At 52.4% G+C, this 22319-nt stretch overlaps 1 protein-coding gene and 2 long non-coding RNA genes across 12 annotated transcripts in view; 2 read left to right on the top strand and 1 right to left on the bottom strand.

Moving 5' to 3' along the window:
• Window positions 1–22319, bottom strand: part of XXYLT1 (xyloside xylosyltransferase 1) — a 159069-nt gene that overhangs the window by 26172 nt on the left and 110578 nt on the right. The gene's annotated exons all lie outside the window — the stretch shown is intronic.
• Window positions 6673–12448, top strand: LOC144223701 (uncharacterized). 2 transcript variants are annotated; one of them, XR_013332791.1, is made up of 3 exons: window positions 6673–6889; window positions 10862–10911; window positions 12289–12448. It is a non-coding gene; the product is annotated as an uncharacterized LOC144223701 (long non-coding RNA). The 2 variants fall into 2 exon arrangements; XR_013332790.1 differs by lacking the exon at window positions 12289–12448 and adding an exon at window positions 11900–12005.
• LOC144223700 (uncharacterized) overlaps window positions 21178–22319 on the top strand; it is a 4257-nt gene continuing 3115 nt past the window's right edge. Inside the window, exon 1 of the long non-coding RNA XR_013332789.1 lies at window positions 21178–21516. This is a non-coding gene — a long non-coding RNA (uncharacterized LOC144223700). The remainder of the gene's footprint in view (window positions 21517–22319) is intronic.

Below are 22319 nucleotides of genomic sequence, written 5' to 3'. Positions count from 1 at the left end.
CCCCTAAACTCATGCTCTCTGCATTACAACAGAGCCTTTTCATTTTCTCCAGATCTCCACTCTTGAACAGGAGCACAGTTTTTAAAAGGAAGGCCCTCGAGTAGTGCCTCTACACAAGAGGCCAACCCCCGGCTACCCCCTTCACTACAATAGAGTTCCGTTCGCTGGAGCACCTCAAGGAGCACGCTGTGAGAAGCTGGTAAGATTCGGGCCTGGCTCTTCTGGGCCAGAGGGTGTGGGCAGGCAGGGGTGAGTGAGAGCTTGCCAGAGGGCGTGGGTGGGCAGGGGTGAGTGGGAGCTTGCTAGACTTGCTGCAACACACTGGATGGCTTCGATGACAGTTCGAGAGGCTGGTAGTTTGAGACCAAGGTTCTGGTAGGGTTGATTCCTTCTGGAGGCTACTGAAGGAGAGCCTGTCACACATCTCTTGCCTATTCTGGTACTTTGCTGGCAATCTCTGATGCCCCTTTGCCCGTAGATGCAAAGCCTGAACTCTGCCTTCATCTTCTCATGGTGTTCTCCCCGGGTGCGTGCCTGTGTCCCAATTTCCCCCCTTTTTAAGATACCAGTCATAATGGATTAGGGTCCACCCTACTGACCTCACTTAACTAATGATACCTGTGATGACCCTATTTCTAAGTAAGGTCACGTTCTGAGGTGCTGAATTCAATATACAATATTCAATATACAATATTCAATATACAAATTTGTAGGGGACATAGTTCAACCCGTAATAGTGAGTGAGAGTGTAGAAGGGGTGAGGGCAGGGAGAGGGGATGGAGAACAGAAAGGAGAGAGGGTGGAGTAATGGAGGAAGAGATGAGGAGAGGAGGGGGGCAGGTGGGCTACTTTTGGGCAGGCCGTAGGCACTCCCTCTGGGTAGGATGGTTTTCCAGGGCAGGTGCGGGCCCAGTGATTCTTATGAAGGGGCACCTGTCACTGCGAACATCTGTAAGCAATAGTTAAGAGACATGCTAATCGTGACCAAGTTNAGACTCTCAAATCATACAGATTATCAGGCTTCTCATACATGCTGTCCTCAGAAAGCCCCGGGGCTCTATTACCTGTTACAACAGAGTTTTGTTATTTTTTTAATATAAGCTCAGCTTAAATACTTAAAATAGGCATAAGGTGTCCTTATTACAGGCTTCCTAGGGAAAAATATGTAAATAGAAGACATCATTTGCTTGTGCCAGTAGTGGAAGCTTGCCTCAAATACAGCAGGCATGCTATATATGCAAAATGTACATTAAGATGGGAACTTAGGAACTCATTTCTTCTACAGTTTACTTGGCATTATTGCCGCTGCATAAGTAAATTTGCTGTTATGCAAATTACGTGAGTGCTAATATCAATCCGTAAATTGGCACACCAAATCAGCTCAAGTGAGAAAAAGATGGTTTTAATTATTCTTAAGAAAAATTTTTTTACATTTTTAAATGTTTATTTATTTTGAGAGAGAGAGAGGAGGAGGGGCAGAGAGAAGGAGACACAGAATCGGAAGCAGGCTCCATACTCTGGGCTGTCGGCACAGAGCCAAACACAGGACTCGAACTCACAAACCACGAGATCATGGCCTGAGCCGAAATTGGATGTTCAACCGACTGAACCACCCAGGCGCCCCATCTTAAAGTATTTTTTTTAATGAGGCAGAGAGACAGAGTGAGAGTGGGGGAGGAGTAGAGAGAGAGGGCGACACAGAATCCAAAGCAGGCTCCAGGCTCTGAGCTGTCAGCACAGAGCCCAAAGCCAGGCTTGAACTCATGAACTGTGAGATCATGACCTGAGCCAAAGTCGTACGCTCAACCAACTGAGGCACCCAGGTGGCCCTGAAGATGGTTATAATTATTTTTAAAACCAACAAGACCATTTCTGACCAAGAAGATAATCCATGGGGACACCAGCCTTGGCTGCGAGGGAGACCTGTGGACAGAAAGCAGGGAAGGCCAGAAGAAAGGAACAGAAAAGGGCTCTAGAAATCAGGGCAAGAAGGAGCTCCTGCAGCTGGTGGGAGAGGAATACTATGAAGAAGGCATGACTGAGCTGGCCGTGAGAGACAGGGAGGATTTCTCCNACCCCCACCCTCACCCCATGGCAGAGACAGCACAAGCAAAGATAAGAAGGTGAAAGCTTAGCATGGCCTCAGGGGACTGTGAGCATCCAGATTGGCAAGAGCGCACTGAGCCGGTCACAAGGGCCCTGAATGCCAGGCCCCAGGGATTAAAATTCAGAATCCAGTCCAAGATTCAAATAAGTAATTAGGGTGGTGATCTGCTGTAGAACCTCTCTGCATTCTGCTCCATAATGGTGGCAACTTACCATCCTGCAAACATTGTGCCCATTCTGAATGCTCGCCAGGGAGGCTGAGGAGACGGCTGCCTTCTCTTTCCTCCACACAGAGCCCTGACTACAGCTGCCCTAACTGGTTTCCCCAAAACCGAGGGTCCAGGGGAGATGCGGAGAATCATGAGTCAGCTAACTCTGGCCCACCTTTAATCTCTTCTTATTTCACTCCACATAACAGATGGACTGTCTTGAGTACCCGCTCTGCTGAGCCAGGCTGAGAGGACTCTGTCTGAGGCCCCCATAAGATGTGCATGGCCCAGGGTCTGTGACAGTCCCGAATTCCATTTCATCCCATTTCATCCCATCACAAATTAACACGCACCTCACAGGCACTGAACACCCGGCCAGGTCGGCAGCCACAGCCAATTGTGGGACCCTGCCTGATAGCCTTCCAGGCCCCCCAAACTGAGAGCACTCCTGTGGGCCCCTTGAGGCCCAAATCACTGTCATTTCCCTAACACGTGAAACACATTCCCCCCCAACACCCAGAGACAGTCTTATGAAACAACCATGTCAAGAGCAAGAAAAAGTTCTTGCTAATAACAGTGCTAAGAGAAATCCCCTTAACATATTTAACCATGAAGACCAAGATTGGACAAGGAATCCTACTGACAAAATAAATACATCCAATGTTGAGGCGAGCATGACTTAGCATGGTCGTACTCAACCATGCTGGTCATTCTCGAATCAGGTAAAACTAAGTGAACATAAAAAGGAAAAAGCTTTCGGAGCATTCGGGAAGGAAGCAGTATCTTCTGCGCTGAGAGAAGCAGGGAGACACAAAGGGACACGGTGTCTTGCTCACTGGCCCTGTGTAGCCTTGTCTGCTGGGAGGGAGGACCTACTCCAGAGAGGGGCTGCTCCCTGCGGAAGGCGGAAGGCCCAGAAGCCCCATCCGGTCTGGCTTCCGGGCAGTCATTCCCTTAGGCTAGGTAGAGGCTGAGTTTTGCCAGTCAAAGGCACCCAGATGTCCCGCTGCGGCTTCCCGGGTATCAGAAAAGCAAGGCAGTGCCTGCAGCTTCTCGTCCAGCTCCGTAAGCCCCGGACCGCCACTTAGGGTGTCCACCCTTCAGCTTGTTGGAGATTCCAGAAGCAGCTGCTCCTGTATGATCTAGGAGTCAGTCAAAAGACCCAGCCTAACACCTGCCCCTCCAGCCCCTCCAACAATATTGTATACACCTAATCCCAACATTCAACCCCTTCTGCTTAAAATACCTGGAGTGGTTTCTGATTCCCACACTAACCCCGGGTTCATAAACTACCCAAAAACCCACGCAAGCTCAAATGCCACAGCAACCACGGTAGAAGTGCTTCTAGGAGCATTGCTATTTAAAGGAGCACTGCACAACTCACTTTGTCAAGCGGGGACTGGTAAGTGCACAGTGAGGCTCTGGAGGAGGGCCTTGCATGTGTCATCTTAGAGCTAGGGAGGTGGGGAGGGGCGAGAGGGGGCAGGTCTGAGTGGCAGCAGAGGTTTGGAGGTGGGATGGCAGAAGGTGCATCCAGGTGGTCGGTGCCAGGTCCAGGGAGGGTGCAGGTACCTACAGGGTGACTGGTAGCGTTTCCTCAGAGTGCAAGAAGATACCATGGGGGACATGTGGTGGAAAACGAGAAGTTGAGGTGGTGGCCAGGCTCAAAAGAGAAAAGTTGAAACCAGGTGACAGAGGCAGGGATGAGGAGCCGGGGCACGGGAAGTGGCGGGGAGCTGAGATCACGGCAGCTGGAGCATCTGTGTGAAGCCACGAATGGAGCCGGGGCCGATGGAGCAGGTCGTTGACTGCTTTGAGCCTGCTCAGATGTAAGGCTCCGGGAGAACCAGCTGGATCTGGGGATACTGACTGTTTTTAAACTGAGGTGTCCCCGTCACACGGAGGGGGTGCAGTATTTTCTTAGGTGACGTGCACGAACAGACCCAGGATCAAGGGACAAGAACCCACCCTCCTGTGAGCTGAGTAGATCCACCGGACTGCATCTACCAACACACCTAAAACATTCGCACCTGCAGCGCAACTTCTAGGCACGTTCTACTAGATACTTTCTCTCCCAGTTTCAATCAGAGTGCTTTAGGCCAGTGCTTCTCAAACTTCAGTATGCAGACCAATCATCTGGGGGTCTTCTGATTTAGTAGGTCTGGGGTGGGGTCTAGGATCCCGCAGACCATGCCGTGAATAGTCAGGCTTTAAGCTTCGTAAACATCAGTCAAAATCTGAGCTACTTACGACGTGTTACTAAGTGCCACTCTGCCAAGCTTCTCTGCTCCCTATTTCACAGATGCAGATTTCACATGGGCAAGAAGTTCAGTAATTTGCCCAGGGCCAACAGCGGAGAAGTCGCAACTAACCCACAGGCCAGCCTATCAGCGCTCACCTGCTTACAGCTTCATTTTCTGCTTTCCCCTCACCCGTACCCTGGGATCCTTGGGGGAATGTGACATAATATCTCATTCCCATGGACTCTTAAAACAGTGCTGGGGGTGGGGTGGGGTGGGAAGGGGAACAGAAAACCAACTGTCACCAGGACCAGGGGAAGTCTGTTATGGGAACACCCGTGCTTGCTGGCTGAACCAGCACAGAGAACAAGGAATCTGCTGGTCCCGTCCCCAGGGATCCTGAAAGAAAAACAGGCAGAAGATATAATCAGGTAATTCATGGACAAGCAATGCAAATGGCAGATAGTCATATGAAAAGATGCTTGGACTCCACAGGAGTCAGAGAAACAAAAGTCAGAGCAACAATGAGACATCACTGTCTACCCATCAGACCGGCGAGCACTAACAAGGAAGTAACAATGGTGTGGGGATGGGGGAAGGGGTACTCTCGCCAACTAAAATGAGAATTATTGTATTTTCTTGGGAGAACAATCCGGAAACATCTATCAAAAATAAAAAATATCATACCCTTCAGCACAGCACTCTTACTCTTGGAAATCTCTTCCTAGGAAATAAAAGTGGTAGCTCATGCGAGGTTTATAGAGGTTTATGGAGATAGTCATCTATATGTAAAAAAAACAAAACAAAAACATAAAACAAAAACTGAGACAAAGTGAATGCCTACCAGTGTAAGAATGAATGAATAAAATATGGACTGTCCCTTCCATGGAATAAAAAGAACGAATAGGTAGGATTTGAGTTGACTTGGAGGGACTTTTCTATGGAGAACTGATGAACGAGAAAAGCAATATGCAGTAAATATGACTAATATCCCATTTTTATAACACCATGTCTTATTTTACAAAGCTTGTACACATAGCAATGTTTATGTGTGTTGGAGAACTGTACAATTCTTACAAGCATAAACAGAAGTATGGAAGGATTCCAAGTTATCACAATGAGTTATTTAGTGTGGTGCTCACACAGGGAAGCGAGGGAAATAAACAAAACCCACGCACGCAGCCGCACACACGCACGCACGCACGCACACGCACCCCCATCCCTGCACCAACGAATGACGAATGATGAGAAGGTCACAATGTGGGGAATGCTTGCTGTCCTCTAGTCCACACTTCCAGCTCACAAGGCTGCTCTGCCAGGCTGCTGTTTTCAGCCAACGGCTCCTACTGCCTGTGAGGTATGAATCTGGAAGTTTGATGCCATGCATTCTTTCCTCTACCAGGAGTCCACCAGAACTGCCACCAGTGATGACAGCAAGATGCACTTCAACTCAGCTCTTCTCTACAGAAATCACTGAGGGCCTTTTGGCTACCATCCTCATAACTACCCAGGGAGACTGAGGCTGAGACCAAAAGCATGGGCCCCACGTGGTGAGGGTGGTCAGTGGCCTGCTCTTTCCCTGATCGTCGTCTTCTTTTGGGGTGCCTCCCCAGGGCCCCGTTCCAGATTGGCTCAGAAAGTCCCATTTCTCCCTGGGGACAGCTGTCTCTAAGTGGCCACGATCACAGGCCAAAAGTATAAAGGGAAACGATGGTCTCATTTCCCACTCAGGGCTAGAGTTGCCATTCCCTGGACCCCATGTCTCAGCCTGCCCATCAGAGGAATGGAACTTTCCAGAGAAAATTCACTCTGCTCAGGACAACATACTCTGTTTTCTGTTTCTTGTACGGAGTTCCTTTTTTACACTGTGCTGAATTTCAGCTACCTTAAAGCCTCTACCCTCAGATACAAGTCCTACCCCCCGGAGCCACAAGGAACAAGTGTATTTCCTCTCTCACATGAGGACGGCGATAATGTCCCCCGCTCCACCATGTTTTCTCTTATCTTGACTAAACATCCCCATTTCCTTTGACTGGTGCTGAGCATACATCTCGGGCATTTCCTGATGGCGGGTCCAGTTGTCACTCCTCCAGTGCAACACGATGATCTCGAGAGGATACAGGCTAAGACCCCAAATGTCCAAGCCCTGCACCATCTCTAGCGGGATGGAGATACGGGCAGGATGGGGAGGAAGGCGCTCCCAAAGCCGGCCCCGTTTGCCCAAGAGCCCTGCTGTGAAGAATGCGAAAGAAGCCCGCCGCTGCTGTGCCGCCACAGAGGACTGGGGCCCAGCTTCCACGCCGGGCTCCAGACACTTGTCTGGCCAGGACTTCGGTAAGGAGGGCCACGCAGATCCAAGACGTGGCAGGAGGATTGGGGAAATGCAACTCAAGAAGGCAGATGAACACCTTGGCTCCCCTACAAATGTCTCCAAAGGGTGGGGGGCTGTGGTGGGGCCGCAATTCAGAATGAACCAGTTCAGAACTGGAGAGACCTGGGCCTGGAGTGCGTAGGCCGCAGTCCTGGAAGTAGCTTTGAAGACAAAGACAGCAGGGGGTCCACAGTGGTTTAGAGTTTCCAAAGGAGCTGAGGTAGCTGCTTGAAGGATGGGCCTTGAAGGCCGAGTCTTAGCAGGGTTCTAAGGGCGCTGTGTTCACAGAGGCTGTCAGCTGTTAGCGGAGTAACACTGGATGCGTCATTTCTGTGCTTTGAACCTGGGTTTTGTCTCTGAGGGGCATGGAGGTAACATCTACGTAATGAAACAGAAATAAGGGTCCGATAACAGGCATTACTATGCACAGGATGGATTGGTGCACAGAGAGGACTTTACTCATCCTGCTGAGGGTAGGCAGCTGAAGGTGGGTCTGGAAAGAGAGTTGCGTAGCTCATCACAAGGATGAAATTTCGCTATCTCTGGGTCATGGCCACTGAGCCACTTCCCACGACATGATGAAAAGAACGGCCTAGGGGCACCTGGGTGGCTCAGTCAGTTAAGCATCCCACTTCGGCTCAGGTCATGATCTCATGGTTCGTGGGTTCGAGACCCACGTTGGGCTCTGTGCTAACAGCTCAGAGACTGGAGCCTGCTTCCGATTCTGTGTCTCCCTCTCTCTCTACCCCTCCCTGTCTCAAGCTCTGTCTCTCTCTGTCTCAAAAATAAATAAACATAAAAGAAAGAAAAGAACAGCCTAGAAACCGAGTGAGAACTAAAGGCTATTACCAGTGTAAATATGGCCCACGTGGAGGAGGGGAGGAGAAGGAGCCTGACGCTGGGGGGAAGGCTCCAGAGACATTCCACCACAATCAGCTGGATGCTCCCAAAGGAGGGGAGGCCTCCAAGGGGCCAGCCAGCCGTTTCATCCTCGCTCCCCGCTCCCCGGAACAATGCTGAGTCTCCTGAATGCCTCTTTGTTCCATTCGGCACGAAAATCACAAACATTTTTTAACTACCCTGTATTTTTCTAGCTGTTTTTGTTCTTTTCTCAAAGGTCCTAAGATCACAGAAAGGCTTCCAAGCACAATAAACCTGCTCTGCACTTGAAGCAACAACACTGAGGGTTGCTGGTTGAAGGAGGGAAGGCCGGGAGGGGGGCCAGGGGTTCTTGTCCCCAAGCTCCCCCGGGACAGGAAGGTCCCACTGCGTCCGCAGGATTCCTGCGCGATGACTGGGGCACTTGCCGCATTCATTTCTCCAGGATCAGATTCCAGGCACCGCACACGTGGTCTCTCTTTTCCCTCCGGAAAGGAGGAGCTGAGATGTCTACCTTCTGAGGCCTACCCCGCGGCCTCAGGGAGGGGATGGTCTGACTGAGAAGGACACAGCCCAGACGGGCAGCGCAGGGCCTCACCCCTCCCACTCTGACGCTGCAGCTGTCCCATCATCCTGGGGTGCCTTCCCTCCAATGCCACCACTGCCCCCTGCTGCTCAGATGCCCCCACAAGGGCCACAGTCAGGGCGGGCTTGGGAAAGAGCTTCGGACCGTGTGTGGAATCCTAGCTCCACACTTCCTGGCTCGGAGGCTGGTGCTGAGTGAGCGTGCAACCGGTCCGTGCTTCAGTCGTCTCATCTGGAAAATGGGGGTGATACTAATAATGATGACTGCAGAATTGCGGTGATGGTGAAAGAACATTCCACGAAGGTCCTTAGCAGGGTGCCTGGCACAGGGTGCACCCCAACAGGCGTTACCATTAGTACCAACAGAAGCTCAAACATCTCTGCGTTGCTCTGAGTTCCATGGGCTCCACTATTATTTCTCCAGGGTTCTCGGAGGAGTCGGGGCCCATGAACTAAAGCCAAAGTAGCCGCTGCTTTCACTCAGGATTTCCATTCTCTGCGGCTCGGTGAGCGCCTACGAGGTGGGGTCCTGGAGGGCAGGACAGGTGAGAGCCTTCAGGGTGCTCGTGGAACTGAGAGGATGCAGAGAAGGTGTGTGGGTGGGGGTGGGGGGTGAAGGCCTGGGCAGGCACAGCTCCTCACACCAAGTCTCTTCTCCGGCCCCTGTTCCGGGGGGGCAGGGCCTTCGGGACTTGCTTCCCAGAGCTCCCCCCCGCCATGGGTCCTGGGCAGCGCTCCCCTGTTCTGTGTGCTTTGCAAGGGGGTGGCCCCGGCTGAAGCTGGCCTACTGCCACCTCCTCCCTTGAGCCCCTCCCCCTGTGGCCTGAACACTGGGCAACCAAGGCACCCTCAGCTCAGCCAGCACCTGCCCTTAGAGACCCCACACGTACTGGAAGTCTCACCATGCCACGCACAGGCCTTGGAGTTACCCAGAAGACCTAAGGCCACCAAGCCAACACGTGACCGTCTTTCCACCTGAGGGCGTGGGCAACCCTCCTCGCAGCCCAGCCTGGGCCCTGTCTCGCTGCATCTCCCTAAGGTTCTAGGCAGAAAGGCGGCCAACTACTATCCCAGCTTGATATTTAAAACAGAAAAGTTAGGAGAAAAGAGGTTCCCTCTGGTGCAGAGAAGAGGCCCGGAAAGCCTGGGTCCCTGCGTCCAGAACAGATGAAGCGACCTCCGGGACTGCCTGGCTTGCCCCGTCTCTGCCCCTTTACCTTCCCTGGGCCCTCACCCCCGAGATCCCATAGAGCACAGCTACACGGGGCATTCACTCCTCCCCTGAAGAGCCCCTGAAGGCTGCTTGGCTACACAGCCTCCACTCACTGTCCCATCTTATCTGTCCCTGCACCTCACTGTAAAACTGGAATGTTCTCTGCCCCTTAAACCTGCTCCATACTTTCTAACCACTGGTCCTGGGTCGGAGAACAAAACCTCAAACTGGAAAGCCGGAAGGCTCTGCAGGAAAAACAGGGAAGGGGTGACGGACGGCACATGCTTCATCCTAGCTCAGCCACCAGAAGGTCCTGTGACTGCGGACAAGGGCCACCCCTGTCTAGGCCTTGATGTCCTCATCTATAAATAGTGGGTGCTGGGCCCAGTCATCTCTAAAGCACTTCTAGCACTGAGAGTCCGCGAGCAACCCCAGCCTCCAGGGCCTTGGATGTCATCGCCCCACTCCACACAGATGGGTTCCGCCCCCTGGCCCTGGNCCCCCCCCGCCCTCCAGGCTCCAGGGCAAGGTGGAAATGCCTTCTCAGGACCTAGCCAGAAAGTACCCTATGCCCCAGCACCCCATAGCCAGGCCCAGCAGAGCCCGACAGGCTGTAAAGGGCTGGTTCCAGTGGAGTCTAGTCTGTCCGAGGGGACAGGGGACTGAACAGACGACAGCCAGCACTAATCACCACAAATGAGCAGAGAGGCTGAGAGAAGGAGGGAGGAGGCCCAGCTCCTGCACCTCCAGCTTCTTGCTGGCGCACAACAAACCCACCTCACAGCCCCCTAGGTCTAAGAGCCAGGACACGTGTGTGCTACCCCTGGCATCACAGAGCCACAGGGGCGAAAGGACATCTGGGGTCCGAACCTCACGGTGCCTGGGACCGTCTGCAGCACTCCCAGAAAGAGACACGCTTGCTGTGCTGATGCAGCGGGATGGGCTGGGAAGGACACGGGGCCGTGAGCCAGGAGGCCTGGGTACTGGCCCGGCTCTGCCTCGAACCAGCTGGGTGACCTTGAAAGAGTCACTTTTCTCTGGTCTCATTTTCCTACACTGAAAAATGATGGAGTTGGAGGAGATGATTTCTGTGTTCCCGGGCAGCTGTGACATTCTGTAATTCTACTAAATGGGAATGAGAATCAGATCTAATCAGCTAGAACTAATTCAACCAATATTTTTAGGTACCTCTAACTTGCAAAAAAAAAAAAAATCCTTTTTTTTTTTTTTTTTTTCTGAATGGCTGGGGATGCTACAGAGCAACCTTGGAGAGAAGAGTGGAGGGGGCCCACCCACCCATCACAACAGGTAAGTGCTCCCTCACCCCAGCATAAGGGGCTTGCCGGCAAGCCCACCACCTCTGAGCTGATAGAATTAGAGTGGGATTAACCTATATCAATCTTCCCTCCTCCAACTGATGAGGCTTTGGGGATTCTGGGAGAGCGCAGAGATGCCACTGCCTGAGTCATTAACATCTGTAACATATCAGAGCACTCTCCCTGGAACATCTCTGGAAGCAGAAGACAAGTGAGTCCCAAGGGCTGGAAGGCCTGGGTCTGAGGGAGCTCGCTGGCTGAATTATTAATGGGACTCTGAATACGGCTCCAGTTTCCCATGACAGATGGTTTTGCGAGCTGATAGTTCTGAGGCCAATTAAGAATGATTGTGGATTCTGAGGCAGTGGCACCACCAGCGAGTGTCTTAAAATGTCTCCAGAACCCGCTGCAGGAAATGCAGTCAGCCGTCTCCCCGGACACTGGCGTGATAATCGCAAAGGAGGAAGCACAGCCGAGTGATGCAGGGTCTGAGGCCACTGCCCCACACTGACTTCTGCCCCCCAGCCCAGAGCATCACCAGAGCCCTGAGGACAGAGGGCTAGAGTAGGTCTCTGGCCCCACCGGTTCTGTGGGGGTCTCAGAGCCTCAGGAAAATGGGTGCCATGAGACAAAAGGGATCTGGGTTCAACAAAGCTAGGCCCGATTGTGTACTTTAGGACTTCTGAGGACCTTTACGATGCTCTGGGAACCTAGAAGAGGAAAATAAAATTTACATATTTATACAAAATAATCAGTTTCCCAAACTCATTTCATCATGAAATCCTTTTCTCCAGGACATCTCCTGGATTGGTATTCCATGGAACTCACCTTAAGAAGTGTGGCCCTAGACCAGAGGCCCCGATTTATAGATGAAGAGACAGAGGGCCAGAGTGGTCCCATAGTGAGCCAGAGCACACAGTCCTTCATGCTAATCAGTAATGTTCCAGGTGCTTTAAGGCAAACTCCACTTCTTTCTCCAGGAGCTGACAAGATACCTGGGGGCTGAAATGCTTCTGGGAAAAGTATGGATATGAGTCCAGGCCCCAGGACCCACCTGGAGGGAAATAGTTTGCTGCAATAACAGCAGGAGCGAACCCTGAGACCTTCTGGCTTGGCACAGAGTAACACTTTTGTTTTCCTGATAATAATCTGCTTAATGTTTTTATTTCTCCCCTGCTAGTCCGTGAACTCTACGGAGCAGGGACCACATCTGTTTTATTCATGACTGTGTCCCCAGCCCCTGGCGCAGGGCCTGCCAAACAGATAGCACTTGGCAACTATTTGCTGACTGATGGACTAACAAGCACATGCCTTATTATCTACTTCCAAGAATCCAAAACACCTTCCAAACGAGTCCTCTTGTTTCCAGATGTAGGAGCCCCGTGGAGAAATAGACACGAAGCATTCTTCGGCACCGTGGGGCTGCCCCTGTCGCCTGGGGATGTGGTCAGCCAGGCTCTAGGGGTCTCGGCTCGCACTAGAACTGCCCAAAGTATGGAAGAGGCTGGCTCCAGAAAGGCTGGAGTCTCAGCCAGAGCTGGAACGACCTTTTCTGGATGTAAGCCACATCTGCATTTCCTATCAATGACGTAGGGTGAACAAGGCAGCCTTGAGTTATGTGAAATATGGCGGGGAAAACAGATGCAGTACGAATCAATGGCATCCCAGCTTATTTTAGGCCAATCCCAGGGTCCATTCACTTATTACACATTTACTAAGTAGTCACTCATGAGGAGGGGGGAGGAAAAAAGAACCCGGTGCCTGCCTTCAAGAGGCTGATAGCCTAGAATGAGATAAAAGATGGATAGAGAAATAACCATGTAACAAGGCAGGCAGTGATGTCAGAGATATACAGATAAACTCTTCCCGAAGAACAGGATAAGAAGCACGATTTTGACGATTTTGAAAGTTGCAGAGGTATTAAATTTGGGTCCTGAAAAGTGATGCTTTAGGCCTCTGCTTCTCCCAAAACTTTGGCCAGAACCGTCCCAGAAAGGCGAGGGATGAGGTGAAGGGGAGGGCAGCCTGGAGCTGGGCTCCTTTCATTCCCATCTCTTTCCTCCAGGGCTCAGGAGTGAGTCAGGAAGCAGCCCGTGGAATGGGAGGGTCTTCAGCGGGACTGTCCACAGAAGGGGGGCAGGTGGGAACATGCAAGCTGCGGTGGGGTGGAGGACGAGGGGCAGAGCTCAGGGCGAGCAGCGGGGACTGTGCCCGCTATCCTCCAGGCCACCTGATTCAAACCTCTTGAGGTGGGCGCGATCCCCAGGCAGGGCCCCAGCGGTCAACCCTGGGCAGTGCCAGATGGTCCCCAAGCTTCCCAGTGCAAGTCATTCCAACAACGTGAAGAAATCACACTGCTTTGCAGCTGAAATCTCGCCTGAAATAAACTGAAGCGTCTATGATCAGAATCTGCAGCCGGGAGTGGGATCAGACCTAAAGGCCCTGGTGGTGCCCATCTGGCCCATCTGGTGGGGGCGGAGGGGGGAGCAAACCCCAGCGTGAGGGAAGTTCCAGGAGTCACAGCAGTTTCTGTCCACACACCTCAGTTTGACGACAGCATGACTAGCCAGGAAAGTGGCCAGAGGGCGGTTGTGGGCAAGACAGAGAGCACCCAGTCTCTGAGTTTTTCCTTTCAGTCCCCGCTGCAGTGGTGTCTTCTCAGAAGGGACAGTGAAAGTGGGAGGCTTGCTTGCTTCTGCTTGGAAGGGTGTCTGGAGATAGAAACAGAAATATGGGGCTCCTGCTCCTTGAGGGTTTAATACAATCATTGGGCCCCATAGGCTAAACCAAGGGTGGCCTTTATTATGAACATGAACACTGAGTACCCATGAATAGGACAGACCCAGGGGAAGACAGGCCTGAGGGGGGCCGGGTGTACAAGGGACACTTTTTCAAGAACTGAATACACCTTCTTGGCCACGTAGGATCCTAGGCTGGACACAGAGGAGAAGGGTCTTAAGCAAGGGCATCTCCATGGTCCCGGCCAGCCCTGAGATGGTGAGAGTGCTGGGTCCACAGTTCTCTGTGGGTTGGTTTCTGCCCGTCTCCTGACCGAAGTCCTATGGGATGTGTGTGTGGTGGGGGGAGGGGATGGTTTGGAGCGGAGCCTAAGAAAAGATGACAGTGTGTGAGCTGATCCTAAAAAGCAGGAGAGGAGAGAAAGAGACAGAAAAGAAGGAGAAGCCAACCTAACAGTGCGGTATCAAGAGCTGCTGCAGGCACGGGCGCGCGCTCCAGCCAGGACCCAGACCATGTGCAGACGCCTCTGGGAACTGCCCTCCAAATGGGCGCAAGTTCGGATGGAGCACCCGACCCCCAGTTCCCATGCCCCACGGGTGAGGGCTGCCGTGGGGGCGGCGTTCAACATCCTCTCCCACTTCTGGGCTGGTCACAAGGACGGCAGTGGTGGGGAGGGGTCCCAAGGCCAAGTCACCGTAGCTGCAGCTGAAGCAGGAGCTGACCGCCATGGTATGTATCACCTGTTTCACTACGTATCTTCCCCTTCCTGGCCTCGAAGAAACTAACTGCTGAGCGAAGTCTTCAATCAGAGCAACTAAAATATCTTAGTTTTTACTTGCTCTTCCTACATCTTTTACATCTTTTATTTTTTTTTATTTTAACATCGCCTAGCTCTCCTTTATCAGACGCCACCTTAAAAATCTTTGCCAAATACGTGGGGGCTAAGGGAAAATAAACACACAGGTACGTAAATAAACAAGTCAATCAATAAATACAATTTAAATAGAAACAGACACACAAATAAACACGATTTAAATCAATCCATCAAACTCTGTGAATTAAAATTGTGATTCAAGCAACCTCTCGCAAGCTCACGGCAGCCCTGGAGACCACTTCGAAAGCCACCAGGGAGCACCGCAAACCACATGTAGGAATTCTGCTTGGAGAATGAAAACTCCCAATGGTGACTGATGGCCACATCACTCACACACACACACACACACACACACCCTCCAGAAGCTTATTTTTGAACTTCTCTTTGTCACAGACCTTCCCTGAGCAAGCCCGTGTGGTTTTCTTTTTCTTTTCTGTCTTTCAAGCGAGTCGTGTTCTACTCCTAATTCACGACGTGCAGCCTGAGGCAGGGTAAGAGTTGTCCGGGCCCGGCCCCAGGAAGCCACACCAACAACGTGGGCAAGGGCTCAGGCGTGTGTTCACCCGCCCACCCCCTTGACACTGGGTGGGCCTGTGGATGCAGACACAGAGAGAGCTGAGAGCGCCCTGCCAAAGGCGCGACAGAGGTCGCCTCCCCGCTGGGAGCGAGATGGGTCATCTGCTCTGCATTCACTCCGTGAACATGCATGGGGACCGTGTGCCAAGCGTTGTGTCGAGTGCTGGAGACATACAGGGGACGGAAGACACAATTCCCGCTCTCCAGGAAGGAGCTCACGGATTTGCACTGGACCCTCCGACTCTGACATTCCTCGGTGCTGGGACGGCCTTGGCAAAGGCTGCACAGGACACAGCGAGCTCCAGGGAAGGAAGCGCGCAGGGACGGAATGTCCATGCTAAAGAGGGAGGGGAGGTGGCGGAGCAGGCAGCCAGGCAGCATCCCTCTCTCTGCCCTCAGTCAGGTGCCAACCATGCCCTCGCTGGAGCAGCACAGTTTAACGACAACGCTGTGCCGTCCGCTGCCGCGGCCTCTCAGGAGGCCTCATTCCGCCCTGGTCGCCCCTGGTGGCAAGGGATGTGATTTTCCTGTTTGGGTGTGATGCGATGAACATGCCGTACAGCCCGGGGACCGAAAACCCTCAGAGAGAAGCAGAAAGAGCCCTTTCAGCTTCCTGTGCAGCGCTCTGCAACTCGGGTATGGCGGCCGGCGGCGGGGCCACGTTACAGAAAGTTCTCCCTGTGGGTTTTCTGAACGAGGCTAAGAAATTAAATGAAGAGGGCGCCTGGGTGGCTCAGTTGTTAGGCATCTGACTTCGGCTCAGGTCATGATCTCATAGTTCGTGAGTTCAAGTCTCACATCGAGTGAGCACGAGCCCTGCTTTGGGTAAAACACGAGCCCCAGTATAGCCTTACTTATCTCTCTCTCTCTCTTTCACTCTCTCTATCTCTCTGTCCCTTGTGGGATTCTCCCTCTCTCTCTGCCCCTCCGTCTCTCTCTTGAAGACATTAAAAATAAAATTAAATGAAGAGGGCCTGAGAACTACAGGTGGGGAGAAATGTGAAGTACCGGGATGGGGAGCACCTTCTGGAAGATCTTCTGATTTACAAAAAGCCTTTTCCAACACGGCTCCCCAGTAAATCCAAATGTTCAGAGATTAGTGCCCAAAAGGCCTTGGGAAGGCGGGCACAATGCCAAAATGGAAAGCTAAGCCCCTGGAATTCTCTGGACAGATGATCAGAAATCAATTCGGAAGCATCTCTGAAATGATCATGTAAAGCATCGAAAGGGGTCATCATGCAAATGTGTCACCTCCCACCACGAAGAACGTCAGAGTATCAGAGATGGAAGGGAGCTTAAAGACCAGTAAACCTACCCCCTTGAATAGACAGTTAGTGAACTTGGGGTTCAGAGGAGTGAAACAGCCTGGCGTGCAGGAGCCCCGGGCCCACGAAGGCCTGCGAGCTGTGACAGGGCCAGTGAAGGCAGACTGCGTGTGGCCACGCTGCTGGCTGATTCAGGAACACCTGTCACTTTCTGGCACGTGGTCCAGGACCGGCCGCTCAGCAAAGCTCTCCCCAGGAGGCAAAGGGCCAACCAACACCCGTGTAGCGGCCAGTGCCTCCTAGCGCACACACAGGCATCGCCGCCTACTAGGGTGTCCACGCCAGAACCCTGAGTGGCATCCTTGACCTAGTGCCCCATCCTCCTGCTACTTACCCCCCTTACACCTCATCCCCACCCCAGGCATTCATGCCTTCACTCCTCTGCAATCTGATCTCCGTCATGCAGCCGACTTGACCTTCCAAAAGGGAAAGTGAAACCAAGCCTTCCCACCCTGCCCCTCCCCGCACTACAAGATAAGTCCAGACGCTGTGCGTGGCTTGCGAGGCGCTCCGTGCCTGATTCTCACCCTGCCCCTCTCGGCACCCTGGATCGAACTCTCACAGCTCCCCGAAGCAGCCCGATGCTGCCCGTGCAGCTCTCTTGACCACATATCTGTTTGTCCTGGTCAACTCCTGCCTGTCTTCTGATAAGTCACTTCTTCCTGAACCCTTCCCTGATTACCCTTGGTTGAGTTCAGGGCCCCATCAAGGGGTCAGTCGAGCCCCCCATCATAATACGGTTCCATTAGTTGCTTACTTGAATGTTTTCCCCACTGCACCATAAGCTCCTTGACAGAGGAGACTTTTATTTCTGTCTCTTTAGAATCTAAAACACTGGTACACAATATGTGTTTGCTGTGAAAGAATGACCGACTGACGGAAGGAAGGAAAGCAACCGAACACTAAAAGATGAGTGAGCTGTCTTGTCCCACTGGCCAACAGAGAAATCCAAACGCAAGCCAAGTCATTTTAATTCTCTGGGAAAGTAAAAGGGCAGCTAAGTCATAAAAATGAAATAAAATTCTTCATCCTTAAAAAAATGACCTTATACAAGGTCTGTCAGTACTTACGCTTCTTCCATTCTGGAAAAAACACTGTGTGGGGGTAAGGAGGTAGCATTAGAAGATGCCTCCTTCCATGAAAACCAGACTTTAGCACACACGGAAGCCTATGCTTACACTGCAGCAATATAACTTCTCTTGCCCTTATTTTTGTGGATAACAGCTTTATCGACACATAACTCACCTATAATACAATTCACCTATTCAACGGTTTTTAGTATTTCAGAGTTAGGCAGCTATCACCACAATCAATTTTAGAACACTTTCATCACCTCGAAAGAAACCTTGTGCCTTTTTGCCATCACCCACACAAACCTCCCAAACCCAGCTGCCCAGCCCTTAGCAACCATCTGGGCCTATTCTGGACATTTCATATATAAATGGAAGCACAGAATATGTGGTCTTTTGTGACTGGCTTCTCTCGCTTAGAATGTTTTTAGGTTCATCCAGGTCGTAGCATGTATCAGAATTTCACTCCCTTTCGTAACCAACTAATATTCTATTACATGAATACACCACACTGTGTCAGTAGATGTTGGCTATTATGACTAGTGCTACCGTGAACATCCACATGCAAGTTTTGGGGCGGCCATATATTTTCAGTTCTGCGGGGTGTATACATAGGAATGGAATGACTGTGTTGTATGGTAACGTGTGTTTAACGTTGTGAGGGACAGCCAGACGGTTTTCCAAAGGGACTGTGCCATTTTATGTTCCCACCGGCAGTGGGTGAGGGCTCCGGCCCTCCACACCCTCGCTGTCACCATTACTGCTGTCCTTCGTTACAGCCATGCAGGGAGGCTGAACTATCTGACTACGGGGGTGAGCTGCATTTCCCTGACAACTGAGGAGGTCAAGCATCTTTTTGTGTGCTTTTTGGCCATTTGTGAACCTCTCTTACCTTTCTTCCAGCCTTTGGGAGTACTCAGTGTAATGCACTCAGTTCCTGGGTGTTGCGGGTAGATCTCCGGGTCCCTCTCTGAGGACGGCTGGGTACAGCTCCAGGATTCCCACAAACAGGTAGGACTCACCCACTATTACCTTCAGAGGGGATTCCAGAGCTGACTTTGAAGGGACAGTGATTCTCGTCAACAGACAGGGACTGTGCAGCCTGTTGTCTTTGTAAGGAGATGGGTAAGGAGGGGTTGGGAGTGAAAGGCACAGAGAAGAGTGAGGATGGACCTTGTTTGCCTTCAAGGGCTTTGCAGTCAAGCTGTGGAAACACCAGAGCAAGAGTAAGTAAAAGCGTGAACGGGGCATAAGCAAGGAGCTCTGCGAACAGAGGGGAAGCGAGATGTGATTCCAGCTTGGGGGGCAGTGAGGATCTGGAAGGGCTCCTGCAAGTAGTGGTGCTGGAGCTCAGCTTATAAAACAAGGAGGATTTCAAACAGCAGGACTCGGGGAAGCACATGCCAAGCTAAGGAATCAGCAGGCGCCACGCTTTGGAGGCAGGAAGAGGGGAGCGGAGGCCACGGGCAATCTGCGGCCCCGAACTCAAGGCCGGTGCCTTTGAGAATCTGAGCGAATGCACCAATGCCCACATGTGGTTCACTGTGCATGCAGTCTCAGGGTGTGGGGAGGCAGGGGAGTGGAGGGAAATGGGTCTGAAAGATCGGGTTGAAGCCGGATCAAAGGGGGCCTTCACACCACACTAAGTGTGGCTCTGTCTCCCAGGCTACATGGAAGGAAGGAGGGCGAGGCTCAAAGTCCGCAGGATCCCCAAGGGTCTGCACAGCTCGGGACCTATAAACGCAGTGCCACAGCCAGGCCCGCAAGTTCTGCAATTGGCACCATTTGGGTGCCACCCTTCGGGTGCACCATCCGGCCCCCTCCGCTGCAGCCCACCCTCAGAAATGGACACAGAAAGTGTTCCTCCTTATGCTGAGCTGGCCCATCAGCCCGTCCTTTTCTGCTACTGAGAGGAGCAGCCTCTCTCCGTCCCGGGCATCTAAAGTACCAGAGAGCCAACCCTCACTCTGCTCCGTCAGCCCAGAATCAGCACCCGGACCAGCTGGAGGTCTCTTCCTCCTTCCCCACCCCCACTCAATTCTAAACGCACGGTCTTCACCCACAAAAGGGACGCACAGGCCACCACCGGCAGGGCATGTGCTCTGACTCACTGTCCGCGAGGCAGGTGGAGTTTCAGTCCCAGTCACCTTGCAGGCAAGGGCAGGCCGTGGCTTTGCAGCTAGCTGCCCCAGGGCAGACTCAGACGCGTGTAGCACCTAGCCAGCTACAGCATGGCTATTTTTGCAACTACAGCAACACGCACACATCAACAGTCACAAGGAATGGCTGTGAATCTGCTGCAGCAAGAACGTGCGTCTTCAGAAAGCTCTACCCCACCTGTAAGAAGACACGATCCCGGCTCTTTCCTCCACTGAGGCCACAGGTCAACGGAGCAGCACTGGTCCAAAGTGAGAAATGGGAAGCACCTTCCAAGAAGACCGTTCCCTGAGNGGTGACAGAACTGTACAGTCAGTGTTTACCAACGGCCCCAACACACGCAGGCTATTTTTCCCACAAGGGATCCAACACTGCGATGCAGTAAAGACTGAATTGGACTATGCCTGAGGCTTGGATCCTACATTTTCTAGTTTTGTGACTTTGGGCAAATTCTGTAAAATGGGGACACGATCCCTCCCAGCTCCCCCCTAAGGGGTTCAGTGAGTAGATGCGACAATAAAGCAGAGGCCCAGGCAGGTGGCCAGCATCTGGGAGGACCATCGGGAAGATGCTGGGAGCCAGCCAGTGAGACTGGGGGAAGCCTGGAAGGGCCTCACTCTTAAGCAACTAAGGAACCCGGTGGAGCAAGGGCAGCAGACACTCAGGAATGGAGGCCAAGGCTAGAGCCTGGCTGTTGGGCCAGAAGGCTAGAGGCTGAGGTCCTGTCTGGCGCTGGTCTGGGGGCCATGTCTACACCCTGAGCCTGGAGGGCCTGCGTGTGAAGGGGGTCACAGACAAAGCATGCACGAGGCCCCTGGGCCAGCTCACACTGAGGGGGTGAAGGCAGATGTGGGCAGCCGAGGTGTTAAAAGCAGCTGGCTTCAACTCCCCTCTCCAGGCTTACTCCCCGCCCCCGCCTGGTGCAGCCCGGCTCTAGCCAGACTGCCCTCTTTCTCGGCCCTACACGCAGCCCTGCCCTCTCTGGCCTCTGTCTCACTCCAGCTGTCCCTTCCGCAGGGAAGGGCCTTCCTACAGTCTCCGCTTCGGGATACCCTGTTCTCTCCCACCCCAATCCGTCACTGTCTTCACCCCAATGGCCCCGAGGGCAGCAGGTCTGTGTCTGATTCTTTCTGCATCCGCAATGCCCAGCGGTGCCTCAACAGAGTGGGCCCCACCAGGATGCGCTAACTAACACACACCAGCCACTCAACTGTAAGGAAGAGATGGAAAATGAGCCACTCGGGTCCCTGGCACCTGTCACGTGACCACACATTCCAGGTCACAGCGTCAGCCGCGAGCTGGGTTGAGCGGTGGCACGGAGGCCCCCAGGGAATGGGGTGGCATCCCCTGTGGGTTAGCGAAGACGATGGCTGTAAACCCCGAAATGCGGAGTGGCTGATTCTCAGGGGCTGTGCGGCCCATGTGTGCCCTCAGTCCTGTGTCTGAACAGCTCCCAGGGCCACCAGACCCAACCCTTCCTTATCCTCTCAGAAACGCAGACCCCACCCCCACCCCCGCCTCGCCCCCAGGGGACAGACTGAGAGGCTCACAGGTGACTATACCAAGTCATGTTCAGGACGGCCTTCCTTCTGTAGGGGCTGGACAGTCACAGAGAAGCACAAGCCTGGAGCCCGTCAGCGCCACCACGCACAGCCAGGGGACAGGGCAGCAGAGTGATCGGGAGCGGGTTTGAACCTAGGTTTGCACCCAGGCTCTCCATTTACGGGTTGTGACACCCTGGGCACCAGTTTTTCCTCACCTGTAAGATGGGCATGGAAACAGTTTTAACCTCATGGAGCCGGAGTAATGAAACATCTGAACACTATGAAGAGTGCTTGGTCCATGATGCACATTCAGTAAGTATAAATTCTCATTATTCTCATTATTATTACAACGTATATTTCTGTTCTCCACTAATTTAAACTGCAACAGACGAGGGGCGCCGGGGTGGCTCAGTCAGTTAAGCATCCGATTTTGGCTCAGGTCATGATCTCAGGGTTCACGGGTTTGAGCCCCCCATCAGGCTCTGTACTGACAGCTCAGAGCCTGGCGCCTATGTCAGATTCTGTGTCTTCCTCACCCTCTGCCCCTCCCCCGCTAGCACTCTGTCTGTCTCAAAAATAAGTAAAGATTTTTTAAACATTAAAAAAAAAAAACTGCAACAGAGGAAAACAAGGTTTTGGAGTCACTAACGTCAGCCCTCACTGAGGAGCTGATGAATGAGCCTTCCTGATGCACGACATCAGAACTGAAGAGCTGAGGAATGATATCGCATCTCTCCACTATTTGTTCACTTGGAGATTTGCAGCTGCCTCCCACCATCCAGGAGAGCCCGAGGACGGTGAGCGCTTCAAGCCTAATAATAAACACGATCTTCCAGAAATGCATGCAGCACTTTAAGGTTGACTCATATCTTTAAACACCTCTCTGAGGACACACGATACGACTCTCATGTTACCACTGAAAAAAACTGAAGGAAGATTTTAATTCAGTTTGCTAAATTTCATGCATACTTCTGTTTCTATCAAACTGGATATTGTGATGAATGGGATTTTCTAGGGAATAAGGACACAAGTAGCCACGTTCTATAAACCGAGCCTTCTGCTTGAGTTCTACAGAAACAGAATGCGACGGCTTCATATCTGGAAAGAGCTGCCTG

The sequence above is a fragment of the Crocuta crocuta genome, unplaced genomic scaffold, assembly GCF_008692635.1.
Source record: "Crocuta crocuta isolate KB4526 unplaced genomic scaffold, BGI_CrCroc_1.0 scaffold70, whole genome shotgun sequence".
In the NCBI taxonomy this organism is placed as follows: Eukaryota; Metazoa; Chordata; class Mammalia; order Carnivora; family Hyaenidae; genus Crocuta; species Crocuta crocuta.
The sequence above is the reverse complement of the archived record's forward strand: the minus strand, read 5'-3'. Positions and strand labels throughout refer to the sequence as shown.